This window comes from Podarcis cretensis, assembly GCF_951804945.1.
Source record: "Podarcis cretensis genome assembly, chromosome: 17".
Classification (NCBI taxonomy): Eukaryota; Metazoa; Chordata; class Lepidosauria; order Squamata; family Lacertidae; genus Podarcis; species Podarcis cretensis.
In genome coordinates, this window is record NC_137187.1 from 32390606 (window position 1) to 32403820 (window position 13215).

The window sequence follows — 13215 nt, forward strand, 5'->3', positions numbered from 1 at the left end:
TTTCCCATAAAAGGACAAGAGGAAATGGGTGTATCTTTTGTGATTGGTTCTAGCAAACAGCCAATAGGAATTTCAACCAGGCTGATTGGACAGAGGCAGCCACAGGAGGAGCAAGGGGGCTGGATTAAGGAAATATAAGTGCTGGCCAGAATGGCAAGAGGCCAGGCCAAAGCTTGGTAACCATATACCACTGTGCCTCATATTTATTTGTCTGACAAATAAATTACTATTTTAATTTCTCTATTGCTGCGTTGAATATTTCATTCCAGCTAAGCGTTAACCACAAGCAGGGTGCTACACTATCACATCAGTTGAGGATACAAACATAGCCATTCAATGATTGGCAATCCATCCTTAAATGGGAGACTAGCACGCCATCACTTGGCATCCAAAACTGAACCACCCAGTTACTGAAAACGACACAGGGACTGAGAAAGGCACAGGTTCCCAATCAGCATCAGTCAAAATTCAGTTGTCACGTTCAGAATTTGAAATAGTTTGCTTCCATCTCAGGGCATTTTACTGCTTGACAGAAGCAGAACTCAAACAATAGTTCCACTGGGCATTATATTCCCCATAACAATCCTGCAAAGCCTAAGGGCAAGATCCACACAAGCGTTTACTCAGAAGTCATGTTCAGCAAAAGTCTCAGTTCACTTAGCTTTGAGCCCTTTAATTAGTTTCTTGGTCTTTGTTCATTTGTTTTATTGTGATAATACAATTGCGATGATGATAATGTAGCTCCGGCTACAAAGAGAAAAGTACACACAGTGGTACCTTGGGTTACATACGCTTCAGGTTACAGACACTTCAGGTTACAGACTCCGTTAACCCAGAAATAGTACCTCGGGTTAAGAACTTTGCTTCAGGATGAGAACAGAAATCGTGATTCAGCGGCGCGGCGGCAGCAGGAGGCCCCATTAGCTAAAGTGGTGCTTCAGGTTAAGAACAGTTTCAGGTTAAGAACAGACCTCCAGAATGAATTAAGTTCTTAACCCGAGGTGCCACTGTAATTAAAAAGCCCACCAGCAATGGCAAGCCAAACCAGGAATCTCCAGGCCAAGACTAAATGGAAGCAACTAATCTGAGAATTAAGATGTGTACACTTTTAAACTAGCATCGTCCTTCCCTCAAATAATTTTGGGCACTGCAGTTTACCTCTCACAGAGTTGCAATTCCCAACAACCCTTAACAAACCATTGCACGAAGCAGCTGAGAAACAGATGCTGATTTTAGAAAGGGCAAGGATGGAATGCTGCATCAAAGGGCTTAAAAGCAGAGAGAAGCCTCCATAGTGCTTTGCCAGTTCACACCAGTGATCCCGCTGAACCCTGTAATTGCTTAATCCAAAATACAAATATGACACATTTGTAAACTGCCCCAGTGTTATGAACTGGGCCTTCGCCCTCAATGGAAGTTCTCTGGCACAGCTCACAATAGCAATCTTCCAAGAATGGGGGTTGGCAAGAGAGTGTGTGTGCTTTGTGACAAGAAAGTAGGTGAAAGGCGAAGGCAGATGATGAAAAGAGGAAGGAGGAAAGGGTTAGGGAAAGAACCTTCCTTCCTTCTCTCCCTGCCTGCCATTCCCATTACAGTGGTACCTCTAGTTACGAACTTAATTCATTCTGGAGGTCCGTTCTTAACCTGAAACTGTTCTTAACTAGAGGCATGCTTTCGCTAATGGGGCCTCTTGCTGCTGCTGCACCACTGGCACATGATTTCCGTTCTCATCCTGGGGCAAAGTTCTCAACTCGAGGTAACTCTTCACGGTTAGCAGAGTTTGTAACCTGAAGCGTTTGTAACCTGAGGCGGTTGTAACTCAAGGTACCACAGTACTTGCAATGGAGGAGGAGCCAATGCCACAAAAGCGGCAGGCAAAGGGGATTGGTGCCTTACTTTGGGGTAGGAATTCAGAACCTGAAACACCACTGATGATGTTACCTGGGGCATAATAGGGTCCGAATTGTGCTGTTTCCTGATCGTTCAAGGGGCGCACAGTGTCTCCAATGTAGTGATGTGACAGGGCAAGAAGCAAACCTGGGCAGTCCCGAGAGAGATCTGGAATGCCAGAATATGAGAGGAAGTATTCTTCCCATTTTTAGGGTTGCTATACGTCCAGATTTTCCCAGACATTACCAGGATTTCAAAGGCAGAATTGACGTCTGGGTGGAATTTCTGAAAGGCGGCACTTTGTCCTGGATTTTAGGCAAGTCAATTGAAAAATTGCTTCTTCTTCTTTTGGGGGGCATTCTTGTAAAAAAAAAGGGGGGAGAAGCACAACTGCTTTGAGGGTGTCCTGGTTTTTACTTATTGAAATACAGCAACCCTAACCATTATCTCTATTCGGAGTCCCAGAGAGAAACCATGGGAAGCACATATTCCCTCCTTTTCTGTAAAGGAGCGGTGCTTTGAGAAATGGGAAAGGACTCCTGGGTTTGACACCTATTTGCATGGCACTGTGGGTTAAACCACAGAGCCTAGGACTTGCCAATCAGAAGGTCAGCGGTTCGAATCCCTGTGATGGGGTGAGCTCCCGTTGCTCAGTCCCTGCTCCTGCCAACCTAGCAGTTTGAAAGCACGTCAAAGTGCAAGTAGATAAATAGGTACTGCTCCGGTGGGAAGGTAAATGGCGTTTCCGTGCACTGCTCTGGTTCGCCAGAAGCGGCTTTGTCATGCTGGCCACATGACCCGGAAGCTGTACGCCGGCTCCCTCAGCCAATAAAGCAAGATGAGCGCCACAACCCCAGAGTTGGTCACGATGGACCTAATGGTCAGGGGTCCCTTTACCTTTTACTGCTTCTGCCTGTGAAGCATTCTGGGACTGCATCTGTGAGGCAATCTGGGATTTCATCTTGCACCATTATTTAATTTCTTCCACATGGGGCCAGAGATCTTCTAAGATGCCCCTAAAAGGACAACAACTGAGTGGGCAGCCAAAAATATGGTCTGTTACATCCACAGTAGGAAACTCTCTGTTTCCTGACCCAAGACCCACATGACGGCCTTCAATGTAGCACAGATGCAGCCTGGGAAGATTTCTCTCCCCGGTCCCAATAAATCCTGTTTCTCTGAATTTGATGTGAACTGATGGGGGTTTAGTGTGTCAGTTGCTCAAGCACTCATTTTTAGCCCTGTCGGCAGCAGTGATGAAAAGGCACGCAAAGTCCTGCTGTCGTCATCCTGAGTGCCGCAAACTATGCGCTATGGCATGCTCTCCCTTCTCCAAAATCACTCAAATAAAAAATAGAACACAAAGCAGACCCTCTCACTCCCCTCTGATACAAGTATGCAATAAATCTCTTTCTCAAATGCAAACACACCTAGGAGCTGGCAACCCACCACACAAACCCCTGCCCTTAATGTACACAAAGGCAGCTCCGTAATGAAAATGCAGGCTGTTTGCTAACTGCTGCTGGACCTCTCTGCTGAACCAAGCTGTGCAATGGTCCCTAGAAAATATGAGGTCCACAGCAGTTATATGGAGCTGTTGTCTCAGGTTCCAGGAAGGTAGCTGTGTCTTTTCTTGAAAACCCCCCAGCAAAGAATAATTCCTCACAGGAAAGTCCTTCAGTGGTTTGGGTAAACTGGTCAAAAGAATCCCAGCCTTTTCTCGTGCCTTTTAACATTAGCCAACCCCAGACTGCGAAACTTTTGAAAATAAACGTGATCACCTACTAATGCCGGCACACATTTTGGCACCTGAGGTGAACCACAAAATGGCGCCCCCTCCCCACTAGGGAAGAAGGGGTGAGCGAAGATCCACACCAGGAGCAAGGATGGAATAAAGATCTTCATTGGGGTCTGCTACCCCTATGGATTCTGTCACAGCCTGAGGTGGTCACCTCACCTCACTGTCTAATAATAATAATAATAATAATAATAATAATAATAATAGTAGTAGTAGTATTTATACCCCATCTGTCTTGCTGAGTTTACCCAGCCACTCTGGGCGGCTTACAGCATATCTAGAAACATAATAAAAACACCAAGCATTAAAAACCTCCTGATACAGGGCTGCCTTCAGATGTCTTCTAAAAGTTGTGTACAGTGGTACCTCAGGCTACATATGCTTCAGGTTACATATGCTTCAGGTTACAGACTCCGCTAACCCAGAAATAGTGCTTCAGGTTAAGAACTTTGCTTCAGGATGAGAACAGAAATTGTGCTCTGGCGGCGTGGCGGCAGCAGGAGGCCCCATTAGCTAAAGTGGTGCTTCAGGTTAAGAACTGTTTCAGGTTAAGAACAGACCACTGGAACGAATTAAGTACTTAACCCGAGGTACCACTGTAATTCTTTATCTCCTTGACAACTGCTGGGAGGGCGTTCTACAGGGCGGGTGCCACTACCAAGAAGGCCCTCTGCCTGGTTCCCTGTAACTTTGCTTCTCACCAGCAGAAGACCCTCGGAGGGTGGGCCGGCCCTGTCCGCACATACTGCTAAAGGTGGTTGACTGAAAAAAATTGGCAAGCCTGTCCTTCAGGAAACTCACTGCTTGTGTGAAGTTTCAGAGAGTCAGACAGTGCTGAATTTAAACCTGATAATCCTGAGTTCAGACCTCAGAGAGCTCAAATAGGAAATACCTCAGAGCTGTTGCAAAGATGAAACGAGCTAAGAAAATATAGTTTCTCACTCTGGGACTCTAAGATGAGGTAGCGTCTAAGCAAAGAAAGTGATAAGATGTGGAGGTTACTCCTGAAGCTGCTTGCTGAGATTAACAAAACTGGACTAAGATGGTGTAACCACAAGGTGAGGCAATGCTGGAATGGGGAAATGCTGACACTCAGAATGCAGGCCACAAAATGTGTGGTGTCATTTAGGGACCTGAGAACTTTCAACTTTAAAAAAAAAAAAAATATGGAGAGGGAATTAGAAACAAAAAGAGACACTGAAGAGTACCTTCTATCTGCTGTGCTGTAGCTGCCAAACTTGTCGAAATCTGGACGGACAAGAAAATCTTCATTCATAACCTGCATTCAGTTTCTGAAATTCAGCACCGAAAATTCATTACTGGCACCAAACGGTGACTCTCAATCCTTTCCCTGTTTCCTTCTTTAAAAAAAAAAAAGAAAACTATTCCAGCCATTATGGTGCTGAAATGCACCTATGTGTCAAAAAAGAAAGAAAAAGTCTAAAGTTTTTGTTTGCTTTTTTAAATAGGTTGATATCACAAAATCTTGTGGCAGTGAGTTCCATAAGCTGATGTTGTGTTTGGGGAAAATTTTACCACTAGACAGTTTTACTATTCTCTCTTCCTACCATTTATGCTGCCTGGTATTGTGGAGGTTTAGACCTCATGAAGGTCATTCTGAGTTATGTACTTTTTATTCCAGTGACCCCCAACAACAAGGAGTCATCCCCTTGGGGTCATTCCAAAGAATAAAGGGTCTCCGAGTTGTTAATCACTGTCCCCACTTATTTTGTGGGGACACCTTTCTAAAAATGTCAGTGATGGATTTGAGTTGCTGTTCTTTCAGACCTAAAATGTCTCGAAACTTTTAGCTGGTTTTTCTGCATGTTTCAAACTGCTCCCGTTTTAAACAAAGAGTTGTGGTTTTGTCATTGTCCTATACAAGAAAAAGAAGAATTTGCTTAAACACTGCTAGACTACAATGCAGATGTAGGACAATCAGAACTCTTACAATAAAGAAAACAAATGAATCAGCCTGTTTGCTTTTCAATACTTTCAATAAATTTATTTTCCCCTTTCCTTATTCTTTAGTTATCTTTACCTATTTCTGCAATCTGATAGATCTTTCCCAGGCATCAGTTCAAAGATGGATGGTTCAGAATTGCTACTGTACACATTCTCCTGGCACCTAAAATGTTTTTAACAAGTTTCATATCCCACAAATGAAGCCAACACTACAAATATTTTAAATTCATCACTATTGGGTATCTTGGGAATACACAACACCCTTCTTAAGACTGTAATCTTGCAGAATCACCATATATGCATGAAATCGGATGGATTCCTTTTTCATCTATAAAAATTTGCAAGGTGCAAATTGCACATTTGCTGGTTTTGAATACACTGAAATTATATATATTCCTCTTTGGGGTTGTGAATACTTTCAGAGGGGATATTATGCCAAACTTGGTCTGTACTGCACATCTTGTGGGAAAGGGAGATTTAGGTTCTTCCCTCATTTAGGCTGCAATCGTAACATAATAGGAGTAACCTGCTCCATGCCCGCTAAACATTGTGGCACTTTACTTCTGAGTAAACATTGGAGGAAGTTAATGGTTGGATGTTTACCATTCCTTCTCCCTCTGTACCCCCCTGAAAATCTTCTCCAGATGCTCTCTTCCCCCAAAGTTCCTGGCAACTCATCCCACATTGTTGAGGACACAGCAACTCTTAGCTGGGTGCTCCAATTCATGGCAAAGTTGTAGAAAGCATGGATCCATTTACTCAGGGTAGGGCTGCATCTCTCCTCCACTCATCACTCACAGGCAGATGGGCAGATGGAGTGCATTCAGCAGAATCAGGAGCAGTACATAACTATCCCTTGCCCACTTTGCACCTCGCACTTATTTTAGTCTGTGTTTCTGGTTATTACATCCCATTTTCAGCCATACTCCTTTATTGATTCTTGCTGACATGCAGATGCACCAGCCATGGAGCAAATTTTAGGAGAATTGCATGCAGTGCAAACAGAGCTCAGGGAATTGCAATGCTAAGCCAAGAAATCATGTAAGGTTTCTTGGAAAGATAGCAAGAGGGTCTTGAATCATTAGCCTGACCCAGAGGCAAATGCTTGAGGAGTAGAGGAGAAAGAGAGAGAGAGAGAGAGAGAGAGAGAGAGAGAGAGAGAGAGAGAGAGAACTGTACATATTTTGCAAAATACTAAGTGGCACTGCCTGTGTTTGTGTTTCTCAAAAAAAACACAAAAAACCCCAAGCTTAGTGCAAATTCACACGTGGTTAGGAAATTGCCACCTAACATGCACTGTCACACCCAGAAGGTCCACAGCATTGATTGCTCTATCTGTAACCGGATGTGGGCTAATTTGCAAGCGTCTCGAAAGCAGAATATATTGGAGATGTAACAAAGGTGGGAAATAATTTCTCACGCTGCAGCAATCTATAAATGGAGGCTGGGACTTTACACGTGTTAACCTCAAACACTTTGCAATTTGATATGACAGCATCAACTGTAGAGGGAATGGCATTGTGGCACGATTCTGTTGCAAGACTCCCAGCATTGTTCAGAAGATACACAGAAGCCCAAAAAACAAGTGAACCGCTGACCCTAGTGAGGTTCATGAATGGTCAATATTTGAAGGCAGGGGGGCCGGGGCGATGAACTATTGAAGTGTTAGTTCTCTGTATAAAGAGAAGCAAAAGAGTTTGAACCAGTAGGCTGACCCAGGAGCAGTGCGTGGGGAAGAGAGAAACAAGATTACAACTCCTACATACATAAAGGTAAAGGTAAAGGTACCCCTGCCCGTACGGGCCAGTCTTGACAGACTCTGGGGTTGTGCGCCCATCTCACTTAAGAGGCCAGGGGCCAGCGCTGTCCGGAGACACTTCCGGGTCACGTTGCCAGCGTGACAAAGCTGCATCTGGCGAGCCAGAGCCGCACACGGAAACGCCGTTTACCTTCCCGCTGGTAAGCGGTCCCTATTTATCTACTTGCACCCGGAGGTGCTTTCGAACTGCTAGGTTGGCAGGCGCTGGGACCGAGCAGCGGGAGCGCACCCCGCCGCAGGGATTCGAACCGCCGACCTTTCGATTGGCAGGCCCTAGGCACTGAGGCTTTAACCCACAGCGCCACCTACATACATACATTTGATATATTATAATACTGGCTTACTTTACAGATTGGTTGTAGAGATTACAGAAATATTTATCTCAGTAATCTTTACAAGGAATCTGTAAAGTAGGCCAGTATTATCATCCCCATATTGCACATGACCTGGCCAATGTGTGCATGACACAATTGTCCAAGGCTCCTGACATTGCAAAAGGGCACCCAATAGGGTTGCCACCCTTGGTTGGGCAAAATATGGCGAACTAATACCAGTGTACTGGAAGAAGCAAAGATCACCAGTGTCGAAGCAATGATTCTTCAACATCAACCTTGTTGGACTGGTCATGTTCTGCGGGTCCCTGATTATCGTCTTCCAAAGCAACTACTCTATTCCGAACTTAAAAATGGAAAGCATAATGCTAGTGGTCAACAAAAGAGGTTTAAAGACTGTCTCAAGGCAAATTTTTAAAAATATAGTATAAACCCCCACAACTGGGAAACACTTGCCTGCGAGTGCTCCAGTTGGAGAACAGCCTTTACCAAAGGTGTCATGGGCTTTGAAGACACTCAAACTCAGGACGAAAGGGAGCAACGTGCTAAGAGGAAGGCACACTTGGCAAATCCACCCTGTGATCAACTCCTGCCCGGAAACCTATGTCCCCACTGTGGAAGGATGTGTGGATCCAGAATTGGCCTCCACAGTCATTTACAGACTCATTGTTAAAACCGTGTTTATGGAAGACAATCTTACTCGGTTACGAGTGATCGCCAAAGAAAGTCATTTGATGTATTATAATACTGGCTTAGCTTACAGTTTTGTTGTAGAGCAGGCATAGGCAAACTTGGCCCTCCAGATGTTTTGGGACTACAACTCCCATCATCCCTGACCACTGGTCCTGTTAGCTAGGGATGGTGGGAGTTGTAGTCCCAAAACATCTGGAGGGCCGAGTTTGCCTATGCCTGTTGTAGAGATTACAGAGATATTTATCTCAGTAATCTCTACACGGACTCTGTAAAGTAGGCCAGTATTATTATCCCCGTATTGCACATGACCTGGCCAATGTGTGCATGGGACAATTGCCCAAACATTGCAAAAGGGCATCCAATAGGGTTGCCACCTTTGGTAGGGCAAAATATGGAACAAGTGGGGGGGGGGGGGGAGGACAGATTGGGGTGGGTGGGGATGGGGGGCACACGCACTCTCATGACAACAAAACCTCCCCCGCCCGTTTGTGGAGGGGGGCTCCCACATTCAGCCTTCTACCTCCCTTGCCACCCTGGCCCTGCTTTCCCCCTTGACTCACATAGGTGGGCAGGGGCTAGGGGTAGATGGCCAGCTTCCTTGGGAGACTTGAGCCATAGCGCCAGCCTCTCACCCATTTGGCATTGGAAGAGACTTGAGTGCATAGAAGGAGGAGAGAGGAGGGAGGAGGAGAGGTCAGGTCAGGGTGGCAGAGGAGAATATTATTATTATTATTATTATTATTTATTTATTTCTTTATGCCCCGCCCATCTGGCTGGGCTACCCCAGCCACTCTGGGCGGCTTTCAACAAAATATTAAAATGCAATATTGCATCAAACATTAAAAGCTTCTCTAAACAGGGCTGCCTTCAGATGTCTTCTAAAAGTCTGGTAGTTGTTGTTCTCTTTGACATCTGGTGGGAGGGCGTTCCACAGGGCGGGTGCCACTACCGAGAAGGCCCTCTGCCTGGTTCCCTGAGGTGGAGCACTAGCGAGAGGGAAGGAAGGAGGGGATAAGGGAGAGAGTGGAGAAGATCGTTCTTGCCCCCTTCTCTCTATTGTCGCTCAGGCTGGGCCAGGCTCCATCTCAGCCGCACCAACAGTGACCATTTGGGGCTGGTTGAGCTTGACTATGGAAAAAAGGCATCTTGTCTGAAGTCCAAATGGGATAGGGGACACTTATGTTCAAAAACGGGGTGATCCTGTTTTCCTGGGGACAGGTGGCCAACCTAGCCCCCAATGATTTCCCGCGAAAACAAAGATTTGAATCAGGAACTTCAAGCAGTACAGTCTTAGAAAGCTTTACTCAGAAGCAATTGGCACCAAATTTAAAAGGGGCTTACTCCCCGGCAAACATGCTGAGTAATACCAGCTGATGATACAAATATCAGCCCATCTTCCTTCAGGTGCGAATTAAAATTGTGCATTCTCGTGCCTTCCAAACTTTGTGAAAGGCATACATTAGTTATGTACCACAGAGGTGTGTTTGTGTGTCGGAACCTGCTTTTACAGTCTTCTGTGAAATTTAGGATTGCCATATTTTGAAGAGCAAAAAAGAGGACACATTTGCCAACTTCTACTTTTAATTAGGGACGCAGGGGATGCTGTGGCCTAAACCACAGAGACTAGGGCTTGCCAATCGAAAGGTCAGCGGTTTGAATCCCCGCAATGGCGTGAGCTCCCGTTGCTCAGTCCCAGCTCCTGCCAACCTAGCAGTTCAAAAGCACGGCAAAGTGCAATTACAGTGGTACCTCGGGTTACAGATGCTTCAGGTTACAGATGCTTCAGGTTACAGATGCTTCAGGTTACAGACTCCGCTAACCCAGAAATAGTACCTCAGGTTAAGAACTTTGCTTCAGGTTGAGAACAGAAATTGGGTGGCAGTGGCGCGGCAGCAGCGGGAGGCCCCATTAGCTAAAGTGGTGCTTCAGGTTAACCTCCAGAACAAATTAAGTTCTTAACCTGAGGTACCACTGTAGATAAATAGGTATCACTCTGGCAGGAAAGGAAGGTAAACGGCATTTCCGTGAGCTGCTCTGGTTTTGCCAGAAGCGGCTTAGTCATGCTGGCCACATGACCCGGAAAAACTGTCTGCGGACAAACGTTGGCTCCCTCAGCCAGTAAAGCGAGATGAGCGCTGAAACCCCAGAGTCCAGTGGCGTAGCGTGGGGGGTGCAGGGGGGGCCGGCCGCACTGGGCGCAACATCTGGGGTTAGGGCAAATCCACGGGTTAGGGGGCGCAAATCCATGGGTTAGGGGGCGCAAATCCATGGGTTAGGGGGCGCAAATTACTTGCCTTGCCCCGGGTGCTGACAACCCACGCTACGCCACTGCCAGAGTCGTTCGCGACTGGACTTAACTGTCAGGGGTCCTTTACCTTTACCTTTTACTTTTATCTACTGATCGCTAGGACAACTCTCATTTTAAATGCCCCTACTATATGTAGGCTAGAAAAACTGTGTTATATTGCTAGTAGTAATGTTCTTAACTTTCAACAACAAAATAATAATAATAATAGATATTGCTCCCTGACTTGCCACATGAAAGTATTTGGGCTCATGTTCACATCTTTGTGAACATAATTGTGCACAGAACAATTTATTAAACTGTTTAACATGTACATATGGACTCTCCTTAAGGGCAGGGGCATGTTAACTCTTGCCCTCCCAGACTCCTTATCCAAGATATTGTAGCTGAGCCAGCATCCTTTTAGTTCAGCCACAAGAGAAGGGATTTATACAATATGTAGCTGGTTTAAGATGCTGCTTTGTTGTGATTCTATGCTGCAGACTAGCTTAGTCAGGTGCCTTAGATCTGTGTCTAATGCACCAGAAAAAAATTATTGGGTTACTGTAAACAAACAGAAAACCTGGACATTTTGCCAAATTTTAAAAATCTACCTGGACAGAAATTTTAATCCTGAAAAAGAGGGTGTAGCTGGGGAAAAATAGGACATATAGCAACCAGACCTGAAAAAGAGGATGTGTCCTGGAAAAAGAGGACATATGGCAAGCCTACCTTAGACCAGCCTTCACCAAGCTGGTGCCCTCCAGATTTTTTTGACTATAACTCTCATCAGCCCCAGGCAGCATGGTGAGGGATTATAGGAGTTGCATCATGGGATTATGAGAGTGTTTTCATACAAAGAAAAACATTTTGACTAATAAGACGGTGGAGAAACCTGCCTGCTGTATCCTGGGGCTCTGGACCTGCTCCCAAACACACCACCAAGCCTTCTCCAATGGGATGCACCACAGGAGCCAAGGCCGCTTCAGGGTGGGAACATCCCATTCCCAGGACATAATCAGTGCCAGGCTGCATTCCCAGGAGAGAACAAAGCTCTTAGCCATTCTCCTTCTACTGTGATAAAATCGTCAGCATTCAAGGTAGCTGCAAATAAGCATTAATAAAATTACCAGATGAAGTAAAGATTCGTCCTTTGTTCCTTGAAGTTGTCTCCCTGTGCTTTTTTGTTGTTGCCTTTTTCAGGGCTTGAAAATCTCTCTCTCTCTCTCTCTCTCTCTCTCTCACACACACACACACACACACACACACACACACGGGTTCAAAATAGGAACAGGAAAGTAAGTCATGCCTCTCTCCCCAGGGGTCAGCAAACTTTTTCAGCAAGGGGCCGGTCCACTGTCCCTCAGACCTTGTGGGGGGGTCGGACTATATTTTGGAGAGAAAAAAATGAACGAATTCCTATGCCCCACAAATAACCCAGAGAGGCATTTTAAATAAAAGGACACATTCTACTCACGTAAAAACACGCTGATTCCTGGACCATCCGCGGGCCAGATTGAGAAGGCAATTGGGCTGGATCCGGCCCCCGGGCCTTAGTTTGCCTACCCATGCTCTCTCCATAGAGAGACTCAGTTGTAATTTTAGGAATAGAGCTTGAATTTGCAAGTGTATTTATCCCAGCTTCCAAAGAAGGGAAGAAGGAAACATGTCTAGAGGAATCTGAAGCAGCCAAACATACTCACTTGGCGTACTGATAGAAAGCTCTCAGCCAAGCAGCCAGCCAACTACATTCATCATCCTTTAAAATGATATAATATGCTCTCCTCTTTGAGAGCTACATGACCTATGGGGGTCACCCTCATCGTCTTTTTTTCTCCTTTCCTTCTTCCTTCTCTTCCTCTTTTTGCTGCTGTGTCAGCAACAACGAAGCTCTTCTACTTAACACTGAGGCAACTTTTATTTATACAGCCAAGCAGCTCAGCCCTTTGTTGAAGGGGTTGCCAATCTGTTGGCATCTACAAACACATGTGGTGGAGCTGCCCTCAAGTTGCAGACTTTAGGATTTAAGGAAATCACCTTAATAATGATACAGACAGTCATGGCTTCTCCATATTTAGCTCTTCTATGTCTATTTTTGGAGTCACATGGACAGTGGCGGACCTTGGGGGTCTCAAATTTCAGCAGTGCCCTGTGTGGTGCCAAAATCAGTGCCTTCCACCTCTTGGCTTCCCTTCTCTCTCATAGCTGCAGCACTCCCTGAGGCGCCCCCGAGACTCTGTGCCCAGTTGCGCTCCCATAAATCCACCTCTGAGTTAGAGAATTGGAAAAAGTAAGGAACTCACCTTGCCTTTTTTTTTTTTTTTTGACAGCGTCAAGAGCATCTGTGGCAAAATTTTTGAAACCTTTGATCTGAATAATTTACATTATTAGTATTTGAAAGTCTGGCAGACAGCCTTGCTTGAGAAGAATTCCC